At 41.0% G+C, this 20,329-nt stretch overlaps 1 long non-coding RNA gene across 1 annotated transcript; it reads left to right on the top strand.

Moving 5' to 3' along the window:
- The first annotated feature begins 161 nt into the window (after positions 1–161).
- Positions 162–4,416, top strand: LOC128946626 (uncharacterized). The gene is made up of 3 exons (XR_008483978.1): positions 162–431; positions 542–637; positions 4,084–4,416. It is a non-coding gene; the product is annotated as an uncharacterized LOC128946626 (long non-coding RNA).
- The last annotated feature ends 15,913 nt before the right edge of the window (positions 4,417–20,329 follow it).

The following is a 20,329-nucleotide window of genomic DNA, read 5'->3' as shown; positions in this document are numbered from 1 at the left end:
GGCGCGGTGCCTATAAAAGGCCGGGGCCGCGCGTGTGGGGCGGCAATGGCGGCGCCCGGGCCCGGCTGTGGCCGCGGCGCCGCCCGTGAGGAACCGGCGCGGGAGCCGGGCCCACGGCAGCCCGAAATCCACCGGCAGCACACGGGCAGCGGAGGGGTCCGGCAGGCTCCGCTCAGGCCGTGTGTGGCGAAGGAGAGAGGGCGGGCGTCTGGCAGCGATGCCTTGTTGTGGTGCCGTGCGCCTTGGTAACCCTGCCTGGGCTGGGATTAGCCGTGCTGTGGGTGCCGGCTCGTCTCGGCTTCCTGGCTGCTTGTTAACCATTTTTTCCCCTCTGGATTTGTGTATATTCCTTGGCCGGCCTGCCTGGTCTTGTTTGTGCTGTCTTTTCCCAATACAACGATAACGCTCTTTAGTTTGGGCTTCAGACAAGTGTATGAGGCTTTTCCTCCTTTATTATATTTGTTGTGTTGGTGCTCAACTGATGGCCGCAGAGCAGGGAAAAGAAGTAAGCGAAGCTAGCTGTGGTCTTCTTCCTTTTCAGGAGTCACTTAATAAAATGGATGGCATAACCCAGGCAGTAAGGAGGAGATCATCTCTTTGTGGGGTTACTCAGGAATCTGCTTCTAATGTTGTGAAGGTGGGTTTGTGTGGAGTCCTACTTAAACGGAGCTCTGGGAGCTTCTGGAACCAGGGCCCTTGTCTATGCCTGAAAAGCAAGAGTGTTATCTGGTATAAAATGTAAATAAATGATGGTAATTAAAAACACATTAGGTAGGAGCTCGTTTCAAGCTGACAAATGAAGGTATAATATAGCTAAAGGAAATGACAGCTTTTAAAAAGAACAAAGCTTTAAAAACACTTACACTTGTGATTCCAAAGGAAATGACAGTGAAATTCTAATTCTCAGTTCACATTAGACCAAATATAAATGTGTGAGAAATCTCAGTAGTTGTTAAGGAGCACCTTTTAGACTTAACATTTTGTTGCCCTAAAGAATGACTGGAGAAACATGAGGATGTTTCTGGAGAGGATGTTTTTCCATGTCCAAGAGAAATAATTCTTGCCAACTTCCCTGATATTAGGGGAAGAGGTAATGAAGTTGAGCTCCTGTGAGAAGAACTTCGTAGGGAAAAAAAGAATATAAAAAATCAATCTGTTTGGGACCAGTTTCTGTCATAGTGATTACTAGGCTACTGTATTGAACATTCTGTAGAGCTACATAATTATATGTAAATATCAATAAAGTATTTTTATTTTTGGTAGTGGCGTTGTGAAACTCTGCTTTAACTCTTGAATGGGAAGAATAATCATACCCAGGTATTGTGCTGAACTTACTGTGTCATGGTTAGGGGGTTTTTTCCCCTCACTGGAAACTTCTAATTTTAAACTGGAGTGTTTCAACTGATTGAATCCATTTCTGTTCAGCTGTTCTAGTTGTGCTCTCTTCACCAAGCAAATTAATTCTTGGTGTCACAAGATTACGTGAAATTACTCGATGTAGGTATACTCAAATTTTTAGTACTCTGAGTCTTTGAGAGCTTGTTCAAGGCTGGATGACCAGCTGATTTTCACAGAGAGCCTTCAAGAATCTAAAGGTTCTGATACTAGAATAAAACTTTATTTAATTGAAGCAAACTCTAAAATTCCTTAAGAAGTCTTGCAGTAGTTTGAAACTGAATGGTCTCTTGGCCTACAAAAACTTTCTGTAATTAGCTTCTTAAGGTCCAAGGTGTACTCTCACTGACAACCAGAATACATTGAGGGCAATCTATAGAAGTTATGCAGAAGTTTGGGATAAATGCTCTGAGTTGATACAATGAAAACTTCATGCTGAATTATACAGACTTGATTCAGTAACTCAATAAATTACTGGTGCAGAAAAAGTGATTCCTCTAAGTATTCAGTGTTTGCTTACAAGGCACGGAATAAAGAAATACTTGCAGTGCTCTTGTCTGACATTCTTGGCTGTACTAGAAGGCCAAACTGTAGAAAGCCTGAAAACTCATCAAAACATTATTGACTAAATCTCTGTATCTGTTCTCATAGCTGTTAAATGTATCCTGTCTGGGACTTGGCCATAATTTCAGGTTTGTTTGTCAGTCTTCAAAATGCTCTCCTTAGCCATCCTGTGACTCCCTTGCTGCTGGAAAGCCTCTGAGAAGGAAAGCACCATTCTGTGATGGAAATGGCACTGAAAGCCCAAATTAATAATTTGGACTTCATTGTGTTGACCACTGTGGAGGTGCTTTAAGCCATCCTGTATGATGTGCTAATAAGCCATTCCTGAATGTGGGTGTGATTTATACTGGCAAGATAATTTTGCCTTTGTCAAGACAGCTTTTTCTTTATTTAAATTGGGAAGAGAGGGAATGGGAAGTGGAGCTAAACTGTACAGTGATCTTTTTGCATAATTGTCAGCAATAGAAATGCTTGCTGGGCTGGTTATGTTGGCCACAAATCACCCTTTGGTGACCCCTGAACAGCCTCACATTGTGAACAGAAAGGTGCAAGACCCGGGTGAGGAGCTTGCTTGGAGCATTTATAGCATAAGCAATTTGGACAGAGCTGTCAAGTGCTAGCTCATCATATTCAGGCCATCTTCTGAGCTGCACTGAACTTCAAATGAGTGTGTATTTAAATGTTAATGATAACTGGTTCTCTGTTTCTTGAAGAGTTGGCTGCTGCTTTGAAGGGATCACCTTCCTTCCTGCATGAAGGGAGAGATGCCACAGAGTGCTTAGTGATAACAGTAACTTGTTAATTATGTGTTAGCATAGAATAGTTGGAGATGAGGCAGCTTCACAGAGGGATCTAGTGCAGGTTGTCATGGAGGGGATTCCCGTTTGTGAGGGTGATGTGCAGGGACAGAAGAGCCACTTTGAGTCGGCTGACTTTCTCTAAAGTGAAGAAAGTTAAAACAAATATCAAGATAGTGAATCACTGTTTCTTTTCTATAATCTCAGAGTATTGCTGTGAGATTAGAGGTGGTGGGGATCACAGAATAAGCAGGATTGGGAAATTACTCTGGGACAGTGCAAAGTGGTAAAGCAACAAGGCTGATTGAGGTGATCTGCAGGAATCACCACTATTTTATTCTATTTAATGTATATGTCTGCTAGCAACCTGAAAAGCCTTGCTTCAGAGCTTATTAGAAATGCTTTTTATGGGACAGATTCATTTAAGTTGTCATGACCCATCCTTACCCTGAAGATGTGGGTATTGCTTTAACAGTTGATCAAAACAAATCTAGGATAACAGATGTCAATGAATCTGTGATCTGTGAATTACTTCTAAGGGGTTCACAAAATGCAAGTAAGGACAGCCTTCAACTTGTGTATGATGGCCTAAAGCTCTACTTCAAAATTATTCAGAAACAAAAATTTTGAAAATTGAAAAAAAACCCAACACCCCCCCAAATTAATTGGTGACTTTTAATTAAGTACAAATGGACAGTATTCTCCCTAGCTTTTGCTTCCTAATATTTGTGGGAGAACAAGAAATGTTTTGAGAGCATGGTTATAGTTAATTATACAAAACCCACCACAGAGCCTTTACCTACAGCTTGTGGATTTGAACAAGAAATTCAAGGAGTCTTTTTTTTTTAATTGTACTTTTTAATCGATTCAGGTGGTTTTGCAAAGGAGCCACATGTCTCTCCCTCTCTGTATGGATGAAAGTGAAGCAGAAAGGGTAGAAATGACTTGTCCAAGAGCATTAACAGGGTGTGAACAGAACTCAGGGTACAGGAGTCCTTACCTAAGGCTTTCTCCATGGTGTCATGTTACTGCTTTCAGAAGGATAACAATTTTGTCTATTATTTTGAGCCATCTCATATGCTGCTAATATGTCCCTGGACTAAAATTACTGCATTGAAGACTTGGGACTGACCCAGTGTGAATTTCTGACTTGTAGCTCTTTAAACTTAGAGGGATGTTTCTGCTGAGATGGGGAGATGTGGGCCTTTCAGAAATAGCTCAGGATGCCTAGAACTGGTTGAACGTGCTTGCTGTGCAGCTCAAAAATTCCAATGTCATTTTGTTGCAATGTCTCTGACCCTCAGTTCCTCTTAATTGTGTTTTACAGCCCATCTCTTGCATCTAGAATCTTCCCACTCTAGCAGAAAAAGACTTAAATCTCTCCTGCTTTTACCTGGAATTCTTGTCTCCTGAAATCCAGCTTGATGTTAGCTGACCTTCCTGGGCTGCCTTCTGGGTGAATGTCTGTGGCTGGGATGTTTTCTGTTGCTATACCAACCTGGTTTCTGCACTAAAAATAAAGACCTCGGGGTGGGGAATGTGTGTTGTTTCCTATAAGCTCATATGACTGTTGCAACATGTTTATCTAACATATTAATTCTAATTCTGCCCTAACAAAAGCTCTCTGGAAGCAGAGAGTGGTACTTCAGTTCTCATTATTTTTTTTTTTAAATAAAAATAACTTCTAAATAAAGTCCTGGAGGGGTTGTGTCTGAGTTTTAAAGCATTATTTGCTGTCTTGGTAGAATTTTCATGGCTAGATAATATCTACACATCTGCCTTCTGGATTTTTTTGTATGTTCAGGGAGGGAGAGGGAGTGGGAGTATGGAGCTGTTTCAAGTATCCATACTATATTTTCAGCCCATTTTTCCTGACAGTATGCAATGAAACCCCCAAACTTGGTCCTCTGGATTGTACTGAGTTTAGATGCTTCACATAGTCTGAATACAAGGCAAGCCTGATACAAGGCTTGATTTTTAAAATTAATTAAAATATATTTGGGATAAATCACATACTTTTATGGGTGATGATGTATTATTTTGACTTGGTGGGTCTCATTCACTCAAGGTTTGCTTCTCACTGTTCATTTTCAGACATGCATGCACAGAGATCAAGCATGGGCTACACTCAGTTTTTATTCCTTGGAGCCTACTTTTGTTTTGCACATTGCATCAGCAGTGTGTCCATATGCTGAGTTCTGTCTTTAGAGCTGGGGTTTTCTGCCCCCCAAATAAGGCTGGTGTGGGTGTTTATATTGCCTTGGAGAGGATGCAGCCTGAAGAGATCTTTCAACATAATGAATTGAGTCAGGTCCCAAATGAGAAGTGTTTACAAGAAGTACATCCAATACTCCCAACTGGAAAAATCAATCATTTAATACCAGGAGGCTGGAGTAATATGAGGGCCTGGCTCCAGATTTAGATGTAGGAAAGGAAAATAATGGCTTCTTTATGAAATTTTTTGTTTGTTTAGGGGGTAGTCCTTCCCTAGAAACATTTCAGTGGGATTCTGAGCTCCTCATTTTTACAAAGTCCTTAAGTTTCCTGAAGCTGGTCTATCACAGGCCTAGAGGGGCAGGAGCAGTTGGGGACATTTTGCTTCACCTTTGTTATGAACAGCTAATATGAAATTATGAGGAATGCCAGTCTTCATTTTCAATGTGTCAAACAGTTGGCAGCATTGTAGAGCATCCAGAGGTGGGTGCTTGAATGGGATTTGGTATCTCCATACAGAAAGGGGTCAGCAGTGGGAATGGATGCTGTTTCAGTCCTGAAGACAGGAAGACAGAAGTGGTCTCACCATCAGCACGTGAATACAACTGCCTTCACTTCCAATCTGGAGAGCAGCTGGGTGTGGGTTTTATTGGTACTGACAGTTTTAACCCCAACAGCAACTGCTGTTGTTAACTGGTGGGAACAAGTTCTTCATGGTAAAAAGAGAGAGATTACAGTTTTTCACTTTGCTGCCTGGTAGACATATGCCATTTTAAATGTCCTGCTCCAAAGCTGTATCCTTTCCTACCATTAGAGTTCTCTCAGTATATAAAGATTGGACCTGGCCAGAAAAAAAAGTGTGTAGCATATTGTGTACATATGTCTTGCCAGCTTGCTCCTCTAGTTGGAGCAGGTAGAAAAGATGAAATTAGGTCCTTTTTCTCCATCTTGCTGCCTCAGGTGGACCTCTTGGTTGTGCCCTATCTGATAAGTGGGGGTAAGGTCTAATTATTCTTACAACCGAGAGATATTTCATCAGAAAGCATTTTTGGATGCCCTGAAGAGTGTTTGGCAATTGGAGTCCAAATTGCTGTTGCCCTAAAGAAGCAATCCTGCTTTTCACAGTCACATTTTTGCTGCCCCTACCCTGTACCCTGTTCTGTCCACCAGCATTTCTGCAGCAGCACAGTTAGGCAGGTCAAGGAGGGAAAATGACTGCAAACTAATCCAGCTAAGGCACAGCTGTTTTACAGACATGCACAATGCTAGTGCAGAAAAGGGTGGGAAAGGATGGCCCTTCCATGAAGGAAGCTTGCAGACAGATTGGAAGCATGCCTTTAGTATTTCCCTGGGCCTGGGAAAGTCATTCCTAACCGGATCTGTTTTATTGGAATGCTCTGAGCCATGGCTGTGCTGCTGTAGGAGCTGTCTGGGCTGCTGCTGGAGCCCCACGTTCTGCTCTGTGCTTGAGCAGTGCATCCAGGCAGGAGGCAGCACGCTCCAGGGATGACCAGCTCTGGAGCACACAGAGACTTTAACCTGTGCAATGACTTTAAGCAGTTCATTTCTCTCTGTTGCCACGTGGTGGTGATGTTTGTTGTTGCCTTCAAGGAGCTTTGGACTTCTGCTGCTGAGGGCACATGACAGATAAATTGGCAAGAAATGTCTTACAGGCCAGTATCTATAGGTGACTTTCTCCAGTGCTGCATGGTTTGTGCAGTTATCCACATGGTGAAGATATGTTTGCTTCTGTTTATCCTCCATTTTCAATGTACACATTCCTACACCTCAGCAGGGTCAGCTAAGCAACAGCAGAATATGTTTCCTAGGAGCAACTGACAAAATAGAATAGATTTCAAGGGTAGCATGCTGCAGGTATCCCTTTTTGAGTCTACTCAGTTGTCATCTTAGGTTATTCCAGATCTAGAAGGTTTTCCTATCCCATCTTTATCTCACCAAAGGCTTGGTTGTGATCATTTTGATTCCCCGATGACCCTGTTTCTGTGGTGAATCCCTAATGTGTCAGGTTCTTATCATTATCTTATTTTATGCTGATAAGCAGACACAGAGGATAGATCATCCATTCAGAAGCATGTGTTTATAAATGAGATCAATGGCACTGTAAAATCCTCTCCACCAACTCTTGGTGATGAGCATGAGTGTGATCTAGGCCTTAACAAAATTTATATAGTATATGTAAATGCACATTCGCTGTAAGGGCAGCTTACAGAACAACTGATTTAAATATGTTAAATAAAATCTGGTTTTCTTCCACTTGGCTGTGTCCAGTACTACAAACTCAGATTTACTGAGTCACTGAGTTCCTCAGTCTTAAATCTTGTTGCTTAAGTTTTTATGTTTCTTACACAGCAAATCAGAAAAGAAAAATGGGAAATCAAGATTATCATATATTTTCAAGTCTCAGCTAAAGATGAGAAGGAAAACTTGAGTAAGGCTAGTGTAATATTATAAAGAATTTTCCTTTTGGAAATTGGATAAAGGGAAGTGATATCTCTATGCTGTTTTATGGAAACAGATTACTGGCTGTCATTCTAAGTTCATGTTCAACATCAGTAGAGAAGCTGTTACTCTAGAAGTTTATAAATGTTTAACCTTTATTGTTTGTTTTGTAATCTTCATTTCTTAATAGCTGATCCTTGTCTTTGTTTTTATCAAACTGGTCATCTTATTACTGTGTGTGATTAAATGGATGACTTTGTCTTGTAAGCTGCTTGGCAAAGCCAGGTATATTTTGATGCAAGTTGGGTTTTTTCAGATTTACATCTGTGTAGATGGCATTTCTTCTGTGAACCACTTTGGGTATGGAGTAATTAATAGTTGTTCACAACAAAAAATGTACTCAGGTATTTTACTTTTTTTTTTTTAGTGAGGCAGAAACGAACTGAGAAGAAGGAAAAGCATGAAATCAAATTTTCTCTCTCTATGCTTTGTTTCAACATAACATTGGGTGCAGTAGTCACTGTTGGGCAGTACTGGGCTGTGGCTGCTCAGTGCTGCAATTTTGCATAGCTCTGAACACGTTTGGGTGGAAAAGGGAGCTCCAGCTCTCACAATCCCAGAATTTCCACAGCCTGCGTGAGCATCTCAAGAGGTGACTGGTTCTGTTGCACCACACTCTGGTGTGGTGTGTGTGTGCAGGGTTTCCATACTCAGCCTGTGAGGTGTGGAAAAAGGAGGTGGCAGTCCAATCTATGAGTCAATTTTTGGAGGTGTGGAAGAGCAGTCAGTGAAGGAACATAAAAAGGTGAAGATTGGGGAATGGAATGTTTGGCGTTGGTTTTAATTAGAAACATCCTGTTCATCACTCATATGTGAGATAAAAAGGGAAGAATATCCATTACTACAGTACACTGACAGAGGAAATATCTGTATTATAGTGAGCAATTCTAATTGAGCTGCCAAGTATAATTGAATTGAAATAAAGATCCCATTCCAACAGTATTTCCCTTATTGTAGTGTATGAGTGAGAGTCATCTGGCGTTGTGTTTATTCCTAATCTTTCTGCAACTGATGACTTTTGTCTAAAATCCAAAGTACTTCGGTACTGACTCAGTATTAAACTTAGCAATTACCTCTGTCAGCTAAAAGATGAATAAAGCTCAAAACCCAAAACTTTCTTTCATAAACCAAAGGTTTCTTGTGCCTGTCCCCTCACAAAGGTACAAAGATGGCACTGGCACCATGACCTAGAAGAGTGACTGTGTAAATCAGAGCAGGAAGCTGATACTTGCAAAGCTCAGAGCTGAATGTTCTTTTGGTTTTGGGGGGAGCTTTGTTCTTGCCGAGGAGGAACCAGCCCCTGAGCTGCCCTGCTCACGCTCTCCCAGGCGTGGTGCTGTGACTCAGGAGAGGGGTGTGTGCTGCCCTCATCGCCTGGAGTGGCCTCTCCCTCCCAGCACTGCAAACAGCTGCTCTGAGACTGTTACTCCAAGTGGTGCTGGAAATTAGACTAAAATCTGCTGCTCCTGGATTTGGGTAATTAGCTGGCAGTACCTTAAAAATACTTTTTTAGAGCATTTGGACAGTGATGTGAAACGTGCTTCGTTTTCAAGGCTTAAAGCTTACTATAAGTGAAACAATCTGAGGTCGTTCCACATGTCAAAGGGAAAAGTTTAAGAGGTTTAAATTCAGGGTGCTCTACATTATAAAACTTAAATATCAATATAAATGGGTACAAGTAATCCTTCCACCCTCCAGTTGATACAAAAGACTTTCCTCACTTTCTATGAATGGATCTGTGTAGACTGAAGCTTCCTCTGAACCAAGTTTTTTTCACTTCTGATTAAAAAGCATGTGAAGAGCTGTCATAAAGCAAATACTTCGTGTTACTATAAAGCTGTGCCATACCTAAAAATAGTGGTAGCAAAAAGAAAAATCTTAATTTCTAAAATTTTTCTAAAATACACAGACATTTTTGACATTATTCCGCTCAGGTCATCAAATTGTTACAAGCTATTGAACTACAATGTAAGACATAAATTTTAAAAGAATGAAAAGTGCAGGAAGTTTGAATGATGCATTACCATAAATTTACTCATCTTTTATAAAATGCCTTCTTGAGGTGCTGACATTTTCAGTACATTAATTGTTCATAATGAATACTCTTGCATAAAACATTCAAAGGTAATTTTCTGAGGCCAAAGAATGACTAAAAAGTTATTCACTAGGGAGCAATCAATAATCTGTATCCAAAGGAGCACTGGTGGAATGTGAAATAAACTGATGTAACAGGTAGAGAAGTTTGCATATATAAAAGAATCTGCCCTTTTTACAGGTTTGATGCCCTAAAACATAAGCCATAGAGTTGGTGTGGACTGGTGCAGAGGCAAAATCATTATGTTCTAATCATGTTTCATTGAAGGCAAGGAAAAAACCAGCTTTGGGCAAAATATCCATATCTCTTGTGGCAGAGATCCAGGAGGCAGCCACCTCTGCTGCAGGTAATATATGATTGCTTTTGTGCTGTATACTTCAGGATGGATAATAACAATCAGTGAAAATATGTTTAAAGGATATACTGAAATAGCAGGGAAATAAATTAATTGATCTATCAGGCTTCTTCCAGGCAATAGATTTTAAACAACTTGTCAAATATTTCTTGGCTGTTATACCCTCGAATAAGAGCTTTCTCTGGTTCATAAAGAAAATTAATGTGAAATCAATAATGGTATTTAAAAATTCACCAAACACTTCCCATCCAGTGCAAGTCTCACTTCCAGAGTGCCACTCAGGCAACAGGCAGAGTGGGAAAACCACACAGACTTGACCTTAGTGGTTAAAACAGAAGCCAGTGCAGATGGAAATTGCAGTGAAGAGATGCTTTCAGAAGGAACCAGGAGGAGCTGCCTGCTTCCCCACAGGAACAAACCTCTAAACAGAGCCCCTTGTGAGCATCAGCTTGCAAAAGTCCTGTTTGAAGATGCAGTCGAGATGCTGCTCTGACTTCCTGCTAGAAGATACAAGATGGCCTGAACAGCAAGGAAAAAAGAAAAAAAAAAAGAAATATCTCATAAGGGTGAAAACCACAAGAGAAGAACTGTAAAATAAGTTTCCTGTAGCATCACACAGGAACCCTATGAGCTGCCCAATTTCAGACAACAAAGAGAGAACATTTGCTACTTCAGGTTGCTTCGTTCTATTCTTGCAGAAAACCTGGGATCATTTTGGAAAGGAGAAGAAACAAACCATAAATTAGATTTGTGTTTTGGTTTATAATTTTTCATAAAAGCACAAAGAGGAGTAAGACAGTACATGGTGGTTTTGTGGCTGTATCTGCATTTAGGCTATTTTTCTGGTGAAGGAGGTACATTGTAGTTACCATTTATGTAAGTTAATACAATTGTAATTACCCACCGTTGCCATATTTGATCTGTGAAAATAAATAGGATTTGTCAGTATCCCCTCTTCTTCCCCTTCCTCCCCTAAGTGATTCAGAGCTGTTTTCCAGCCTCTTGCACAGGGTTGCTCAGCAAGGGCAGAAGGTGAAGTGCAAGCCTGGGGTGTCTGGGGGTGGTGGTGGTGGTCTCTTCTGGCAGGCTGATGTACTGAGCTGCTGCATCCAAGAGCAAATTCCAGAGTTTGCTCAGTTTTGTCATCTCCAGGCACCCATGCCCACAGTCTCTGGGTGATATTCACAAAAATTTAACAATATACTGCTTTATTACTTGTGGTGTTATCTAGTTTTGCGGGCTCACATGTCTCATACCTCCCCAAGCTTTTTTATCTGACAGAGTTAAACGTTTGTTTTTCTTTTTAGGCTAGAATTCAGATTCAGATGGAAGCACTTGACTCCCAGAGCTGCGTCCTCAACCAGCAGCTAGGAGATGCACGACAGAATTGGCAGAATTGCACTGCTCTAAGCACTTTTGGAGACATATGCTGCTTTTCCCACTCCTGGAAGCAGTCCCACAGATGCCTCATGATTATTCACTTGAGTCATGGCCGCAGAGCTGACTTTTTGGAGGTTTGGATTCCCAGATTTCCTACACCGCGCGTTTAGCAGAAGCGCAAACTCCGAAGGTGTTTAGTTTAGGTGTCCTTCCTACTGATCAGCTGATTAATAGGAAGGACATGATTCCAACTCCCTTTCAGCCAATGAGTAGGACAAATAGGTTGTTGGCAATGATTAGGATGAGAATGGCGATTAGGAAGAATAGCAGGTAGGTGAAAAATTTTGTAATGTAGGGGTCTGAGGCCATATATTGGAAATTGTAGGATAAACTGTGATACGAACAGTGCAATGGGGAAGAAGGTAAGGGACTAGAAGTCTATTTTTAGGCTGATGGGGATTTTGAAGTTTGTAATGAATTTTCATTCTCAGAAGGAGGCGAGGCTTTCTGCTCCAGAGTGGATGCGGATTGTTATTGGGGTCAGGCTGATTAAGAAGGAGGTTTTGACTGTGTTTGTAATTGTCTTGGGGCTGTTCTTCCCTTCAAACTGCAGACCTGCCCGGCTGCAAACACAGAGAGGATGCGTTTAACCCGAACCCAGCGCTCCCACCGCAAACTCGGCCCGCTGTTCGGTGGGATGGAGCCGCGGGCGGGTGCCGGTGTCGCTCCTTGGGGACATTCCCGCGGCACCAGGTGGCGCTGGCAGCGGCTCCCTGCGCTCCGGGGAGGGAGCGTGGCAGCCACAGGGCTGGACAGCAGCAAATCCGGGATTTCCAGAGCGAAACCGCTGCTGGGTGATGTTTCCTTGGCGGAGGTTGCAGGAGCGGGGCAGCACCGCCCGTGTGCCATCGCTGCGCGGCTCCGCTGCCCGGTGCTCCGGGAGAAACGTGGGAGCTCCGAGCCCCTGCCCAGCTCTGTGCGCTTTAATATCCGCTGTAGCCACAGAGTAAATTCCTCCTGCTGTGCTCCTGCTGGTAAATAAATGATTGTTACCTGCTGCACCATGAACAAATGTTAGACAGACTGAGAAAAAAAACTTTACTTGCTTACTTTACTTACTTACTTTACTTACTTACTTACTTTACTTACTTTACTTACTTTACTTACTTACTTACTTTACTTACTTTACTTGCTTACTTACTTTACTTATTTTACTTACTTTACTTACTTTACTTACTTACTTTACTTACTTACTTTACTTGCTTACTTACTTTACTTACTTACTTACTTACTTTACTTACTTTACTTACTTTACTTACTTACTTTACTTACTTTACTTACTTTACTTACTTACTTACTTTACTTACTTTACTTACTTTACTTGCTTACTTACTTTACTTACTTTACTTACTTTACTTACTTACTTACTTTACTTACTTTACTTACTTTACTTACTTACTTTACTTACTTTACTTACTTTACTTGCTTACTTACTTTACTTACTTACTTTACTTACTTTACTTACTTACTTACTTACTTTACTTACTTTACTTACTTTACTTACTTGCTTACTTTACTTACTTTACTTACTTTACTTACTTTACTTCCTTACTTACTTTACTTACTTTACTTACTTACTTACTTTACTTACTTTACTTACTTACTTTACTTACTTACTTTACAACCTGAGCACAATTTTAATTTGCTTTAAAAATTCTTTTAAATGTTGCTCGAAAGAAGTTATTGTTACACAGCTTCAACAATAGATTATTCTAAATCTGTTCCAAAACCCATACAAAAATGGAATCTCAGATTTTACTTACGCTATCAATCTGCACTGTGTTACACTGTGAGTTATCACAAGTGTAGAAAAATAAGAAAGTTGCTATCCAGTCAAGTTAGTTGAAACAAAGCAAGAAGATGAATTGCAGCATTAGTATCAGTTCTTTTGTCATCTGATTTTCCAGAAATTATTTTTAATTTTACAGTCAAATCTTGGAAACAAATTTCTTCAGAATGATGCCTCTCTGCTTCATAGGATTTTCAAATACAGTTCCTCTGTACTGCTTTGATATCTAGTGTATCAATGGAATAATGGATTTTTACCTCCTCCCCCAGTGTGCTCCTGCTGTTAAATTAATCATTATTACTTGCTGCACCATGAACAAATGTTAGACAACCTGAGAAAACTTTAATTTGCTTTAAAAATTTTAAATGTTGCTAGAAAGAAGTTATTGTCACACAGCTTCACCAATAGATTATTCCAAATCTATTCCAAAAGCCCTACAAAAATGGAATCTCAGATTTTACTTACACTATCAATCAGCACTGAGTTACCAGAAGTGTAGAAAAATAAGAAAGTTGCTATCCGGTCTAGTTAGTTGAAACAGAACAAGAAGATGAATTGCAGCACTAGTAATAGTTCTTTTGTCATCTGATTTTCCAGAAAGCATTTTTAATTTTACAGTAAAATCTTGGAAACAAATTTCTTCAGAATGATGCCTCTCTGCTTCATAGGATTTTCAAATACAATTCCCATTCTCAGCTAGCTTGCTGGTGGGAGCCATCTACTTGCTCCAGATGCAAAGCAAAATTTGCTTTAATTTTGCTTTAAATATTCCATCAGTTTGCTTTTGGGGGTTTTTTTTTGGTTTGGTTTGGTTTTGGGTTTTTGGTTTTGGGATTTTTTTTTTTTTTTTTTTTTTTTTTTTTTAACAGAAAAGAAAAACAAATTCTGTCCACAGCAGTCTCCTTTACAGAGTTTGGAATATTACATACACCCTGCAAATGGAGATTCAAAGTTTCATTGGATACTAGAGGTTGTACAAAAATGATAAACATTTCTCAGTGCTTTCTCTAAATTTTCCACAAAGCTTCTCAAACATTTGCATCAACTGACTCTAAGCTGGTTCAGTTTTCAGGCAAGGAAAGTTGTTTTCTTTTTTCCTGGCTGGTAGTGTTTTTACAAGAAGTGAGGACAAGATCAGGCAGATGGAAGGGGGGAAAAAGTGTGAAGGAATTGTAAGATCAAAATCTTTAAAACTGCATTATTGGTTTGGAAAAATAAAGGCATTAGTTGTGTAGCTTCCGAGTCTAAATTACAGAACGTTTTGAAAATGCCATTTTAGTTTTTAAAATTGCTGCATTTATTCAGAGACTGCTGAGAATGAAGAGTATTGATAAGCTCTACTAAGCATTTTCATATGGAACCTATTTTCAGCCACATACCAGAAAATGTCTTTGTTATTTTTTTGAATGAGACCCTAATCTCGGAATGACTTTTCATTTATCAGAGCCTTTTAAGTCTGCTATTGTGTTTCCAGTCAGATCCTTTCCACTCACTTCTTTTTTCCTGTGTCAGCCTCTTACAAACTTGCCATAGGGCAAAGTTCACAGCTATTTTCCACAGGCACAAGGATTTCCCCTCTCAGGGGTGCACTTGGGCTTTATGCAGTGGAAGCCAAGCACAAATTAATGCCAGCTCTAATAGTTTGTGATAAAGTTTCTTGTGGTATATCATACTTAATGGCAAACCCTACAATTTGTGATTTAACTTGTTAGCAATTCCAAGGCTTTTGTTTCTGATGCTGTTCAGTCAGATGAAATGGCTTAGTGGTTTTCTGCATCACCAGCATTGGCATTTGTGCCTGTTGGTGTTCTTATTTAGTGTTGTGTCGGTTCCCACTTCAGCTATAATTTAGTAATGTTCAAATACCACTTTCTAGAAAAAAAAAAAGTAAGTTCTGGCATCTGCAGTTGAGGAGTTGGAAAACGTGAGTGGAGTATGCAAAAAAAAATCCCCAAAGAAATAGAATTGACTCCTCTTAAAATTTCATTATTTTTCTGTTTTGGTATTTTTTTTGGGAGCAGGAGGGGGAGAGGAGGGGTGGATTACAAATGTTGTAGCACTTCAGTTCCCTGAAATATATTTATTTTAAGTTTTTCCAGGCTGTCCAAGTTTATATCTGTGTATTTTATGCACGACAAACAGCTGAAATTCTCTTAAAAGGGATTTTAAAAAGGCACAAAACCGGTTTGTTCTCTCCTAATTCACTGTTACAGATTTTACGACTCCTGGTTTCGAGAAGGATTTGTGTTCCTACCCTTGACAGAAACCTCCACCTCCCCATCCCTCTGCAGTGAGGATGTGCCAGCTGTCAGCCTGGCTGCCATTTCCCACCCTCCTGCAGCTGAGCAGGGCTTTTCTTTTAATCAGCCCTGGAAAGTGCTTTGCTGACCCTTCCCTTCCAGCAGAGGCTGATGTTCAGGCTGTATCAAAATTCTTTTGGATCTCTTGCTGGGCATTGCTGCCTTCAGCTGGAGCTGGGAGCAGCAGTGGTTTGCCTGTGTCAGTGGCCAGCTAATAGCAGGAGAGAGCAGAGAAAGAGATGGATCAGAGACAGAGCCAAAGCTGTCCTGCTCAGTGGCACCAAGGGCCCAGATGGCTCAGCAGTGGTTTACCAAGTATCAGCGAGGAAAAACAATCAATCAACTTGTTTGGGTAACCTGGCTCAGCTGTGAGGGGCAAATGAACATCTGCATCACAAAATGCAAGTGATGGGCAAGAAATCTGGGGATTTGTGTGGGTTCTGTTTTGGAAGAGCCAGCCTGGTCAGAGTCAGCTCTCTGGGAAAGCGGCACCAGTGCAGATCAGCCAGGGCTCCAGGGACTGCAGCCAGCACAGCCTGGCTTTGCTTGTCCTCCTGACACCAAGAGTGACCTTTGCCTGATTCCCTTCCCGTATTTCTCTGGTCTCCTGCTGCCATTTGGTTGCTTTGTGCTGTTGAAGTTGAGCTCCTGGGCAGGGGGAGGCTGCAAGTTCCATTTATTGGGTGTGTGTGAAGCCCTCAGCACATGGGGCTGAGCCTGATGAACATCTCCAGGCTGCTGCACCCAGAGCAGCTGTTATCAGCAACACAAAAACAAGGAGCTGCAACAGAGTGTGGGAAGGGGAATAGCTTGCCATTACTGATGTCAGGTTTAGAGAGTAAGAACTGCTCTTGTGTCATTACTGATCATCCTCTGGAGAGCTGTAAGCATCTCCCTGGACAGGGATCCAGTTTCTGCCCTCACCCTGTATAACCTCATCAGTTTCAAAACAAGATTTAATGTCATTAGAGCAAATTGGCTTTAAGGCAAGGGATTTTGTCCAAGGAACTCAGGTTGTCTTTACTTGTTTTTTCTAAGCATATGGCATCAGAAGGATCACTGAGAAACTTACCCAAACCAACCTTTCTTCCCAGCTGTCTCAGGTCCAGCTTGTGTCACCAACCTTTTTGCCTCTGCTGCTTTCCATTCTGCTTAGTGGTAAACACCCCCTGAAACATCTCAGCATCCTTCAGGATATTTTATACTCCCTTTGCTCAATCTTATCCAGGCACAAGGAACAATTGGGTGGTCTGGTTGTTAACTGGAAACTTGGTCAGCTCTCCTCATATTTTCAAGATTGGTTATAGATTAATATTTTTTTTCTGGTGAATAAATTATAACTCAACAATGGACAAGTGTACATGGCTAGCATTTCCCTTCCTTTTCTGCAACATTTTTCTTTTCTGCAGTTTAGTAGGGGTACCTACTTGCATGATAGATTGTGTCTGGAATTCCTGAAGGAGTGATTTATGCTATTCTGCTCCCGTTGCCTTTGCTTGCACTTTAGCACTTTGAAATTTCTGCATTTCAAGAAAAGGAAGAAAATTCCGTCCAGTATGGAACTACTTAGATTTCATTGGTAGTCTTTTAGTATTTCAGTCAATGCTTTGTCTCCTGGTAGGTACAACTCCTTTGTAAATGTCTCTCTGAAGTCCTTCAGGATACCCCCTGAAAGAATGTGGAGTTAATATGACTTGCAAATTGTTTTAACTGATTTGTTTATTGGGTAGCCCGGGCTTAGCTCATTCTCTTTGACAAAATGCAATCAGCTGCTTTGCATCATTCCTCATAAGCTACAGTTAGAACCTTCCTTTGTTTTTCCAGAGAAGGATCTGAACCCTGACCCCAGCAATGCTTTGAAGTCCTCCCTGACAGACAAAGATGAAGCTGGAGGTACCAAAATGCCCTAGGAGGGATGTGACCCTTCAGTGAGCAGGGACCTGCTGGGGAGGGCTTGCTGCACAGGGCTGGAGATGGGCAGGAAGGTGACTCTGCATAGAAATGGGGCTGCTCTGGAGCCCCTGGAAGCGCAAATTGCAGCTGGAAGCAGGGGAGAAGCCAGGAGGGTGTGAGGGGCGGGGTACAATTTCCTGGTGTCATGGCAGCAGATTAAGAAACCTGCTTTAATGGGGAAAGGGGTTTTATCTTTGGATAAATACATGTGGATGCCCATGTGTTTCTTGAATCTAAAATAAAAGGAGCTGAAAATTTCCACTATGGCATTTTGATTCCAAGAGACACAGTAGCCTTGATAAGAAGCAAAGAAACAAGGCTTGCTGTGATTCTTTCTTCCTCTGAAACTTTCAGCAGAAGAAATAGAAAGTATGGAAAGGCAAATTAGAGGTTGTGATATGGGAGAGGATGAATTCAGATCACATGGCACATAAGGGTGTTCCCAAAGTTCAGAACACTCTTTTAGGAACATCCCCACATAAAAAGGAAGCATCAAATACATTGACCAAACTAAATCAATCTTTATGACAGTCATGTGGGCATTAAACATCCTTGCTGCAGCATTGCAACTGCACTCCCCTGTTGCATGGATGTGTCCCAGATAAACATTTCATCTTTATTGAAGTGCAGGCTGTAAGAAAGATGTTTAAAAAGACCCTGGGATTTTTCTCAGAGAGCCAGTATACATGAGATAATGTCAGGTGTAAAGAAAAATTCTTATATTTGCAGTGAGAATATTTCAAGTGAAATGTTTCCATCTGAACCCAGGAAAAAGACAGAGGAATGATAACAGCAGATTTCTTGTCAGAGATCAGCTGTCAGAATGAACAGATAATACTTACTTAATGGCATCCAAAATAGAAATCCTCCAGATCAATCTGCACAGTCCCTATAAAAATAACAAAACCAGAAAAAAAATGAGTAGTTAAATACTTGAGAGGTTTACAGTGACAAAATGAAAGATGAAATGAAGCTCTGAGAGATTAACTAACACAGAACAGATATTTTGCCTTTTCTCTCTTTATTTTCCTTCCACTCTTCTGCTTCTTTTCATTTTTTCCCTAAGGCAAATGCTAAGAATATTTCCAGTGAGTCACTTCAGACAGGTTAAGCAGATATCTAAGGAAGCAGCCTTTGGTAAATCCAAGTGGGATCACACATGTAGAACAGGAGTTCAGTGGCCTGGGCTGAGCATCCCTTTGTAAAAGCTTTGCTGGTTCAGCCCCACAGAGGCAGCATGGCAGCAGGGATGTGACATATTGCTTACTTAGGGGCACGTGCCAGAAATTGTGAAGGGCACATCAAGCCTTCTGAAAGAAAATCAAACCAATTAGAATCTTGTCTCATGTTTAATTAACTTAAAACTCAGCCTCTTATTTCTAGAAAGGAGTGCTTGTGGGAATGGAGGTACTTGAATACCAAATCATCCTCCAAACCATTTGGAATTCACTCTGATAAGAGGGGTTTTGGACTCAGCTTTATTTTCAGCTAAATTCTAATGCAAGGTGCCACGCAATACAAACCTGTACAAGCTGAAAAGAAAGAGGAAAACCCTAATGGTTTCTGATATTGAGCCAGTCAGTCCAGCTACTACAATATCTGAACATCTCAATCTTTAATGTGTGTCACTTCCAAACTTCTATATAACTAAAATTTCTTGTAAAGGTCAAACTCATCTTCTTAGAAGCCACTCAGAATGTGAGAATCCATTTCTAAGAAGATTTTGCATGCCTATAACAGGTGAGGACATATTGCAACAGCTAGGTTTTTTCTGATTTTTTAATTTATAAAATGTGTTTTTCGCAGGCTTACAACCAGCACAAAATCAAATATAATAAGCTGATAAAAAGCAGAACATCATCCATGACACTTCAGTCTGCCAATTCTTATATTTTTCACCCACTTACTCTGTTCTCAAGACATCTTTTTGCCTAGGGAAAAACACAAGATTTATAATACACCAGGAAAGAAAAAAATCTGATTCTTACCACGCTAAGGTGAAAGTTCCAAGTAAAAGGATCATCTCCCAGCATATCCTTGTCCATGTTTATTTTAGTCAAATCTAAACTGGATTAGATTTTGTATATTTTTAGAGCATCTTCATCATCATAGTATTTGATCATTACCACCTACGGACCACATATGGAAAGAAATGCTCTGGTATATGGCTGGTGGATATTCAGGAACAAATGGGAGTCCAAAAGGAATAAGCCTGGGTGGCTAATGACATCTTTAATACTTACAAGGAACTATTAAAGTTCTGATCTTGCTTCAGGCAGATGCACACCTGAAGCCTGGGTGCTGCTGGAGAAGAAATGAGGAGCAGAATGCACCCACATTTTTTAGTTGTGTGTCTCTAAAGCTGTGGTGGGAACTTGTGGCTGATCTTCTGAGCTGCCATGGGAAGGGTGAGTGGGGCAGAGCCAGAGAGGGAGGTGGGTAGCTCAGGTGATACAAACCCCTCTGCTGTGTGTGTTTAATGAAGGGAGCACCAGGAGCATCTGTGCCTGTGAGCAGCTCTGGGAAGCTCAGTCGCACTCCCAGAACGAGCTGCATGGAGCACTTGTGCCCAGTAAAAATGGGGGAGAGAGGTGCAGTGCAAATCCATAGGACCATCATGGAATAATTTCTTTTTGCGCATTGTTGGAATGCAGTTGCTGAGTGGATGTATCCTGCCTTTTCACTAGGCTGTGCAAGGCTGGGAAAGAAGCAGCCCCATCCACTCATTTCCTTAATGAAAGCTGAAAAAAAGATGAAGTTGGACTCTGTAATGCCATGCTGACAAGTGATATAATATTCTTATTCATCTTTTAATCCTGTTCTTTCAGGTGTCTAATTTGGTGCTTCCCCTATTAACTTTCTCATTTCTTCCTGTGCAGTACATCAGAGGTCACTGTGCCTCTTGTC

This window comes from Melozone crissalis, unplaced genomic scaffold, assembly GCF_028551555.1.
Source record: "Melozone crissalis strain CALT ecotype California unplaced genomic scaffold, PUWL_Pcris_2 ptg000081l_1, whole genome shotgun sequence".
Classification (NCBI taxonomy): Eukaryota; Metazoa; Chordata; class Aves; order Passeriformes; family Passerellidae; genus Melozone; species Melozone crissalis.
Note: the sequence above shows the minus strand (reverse complement) of the source record. Positions and strands in the feature narration are given on the sequence as shown.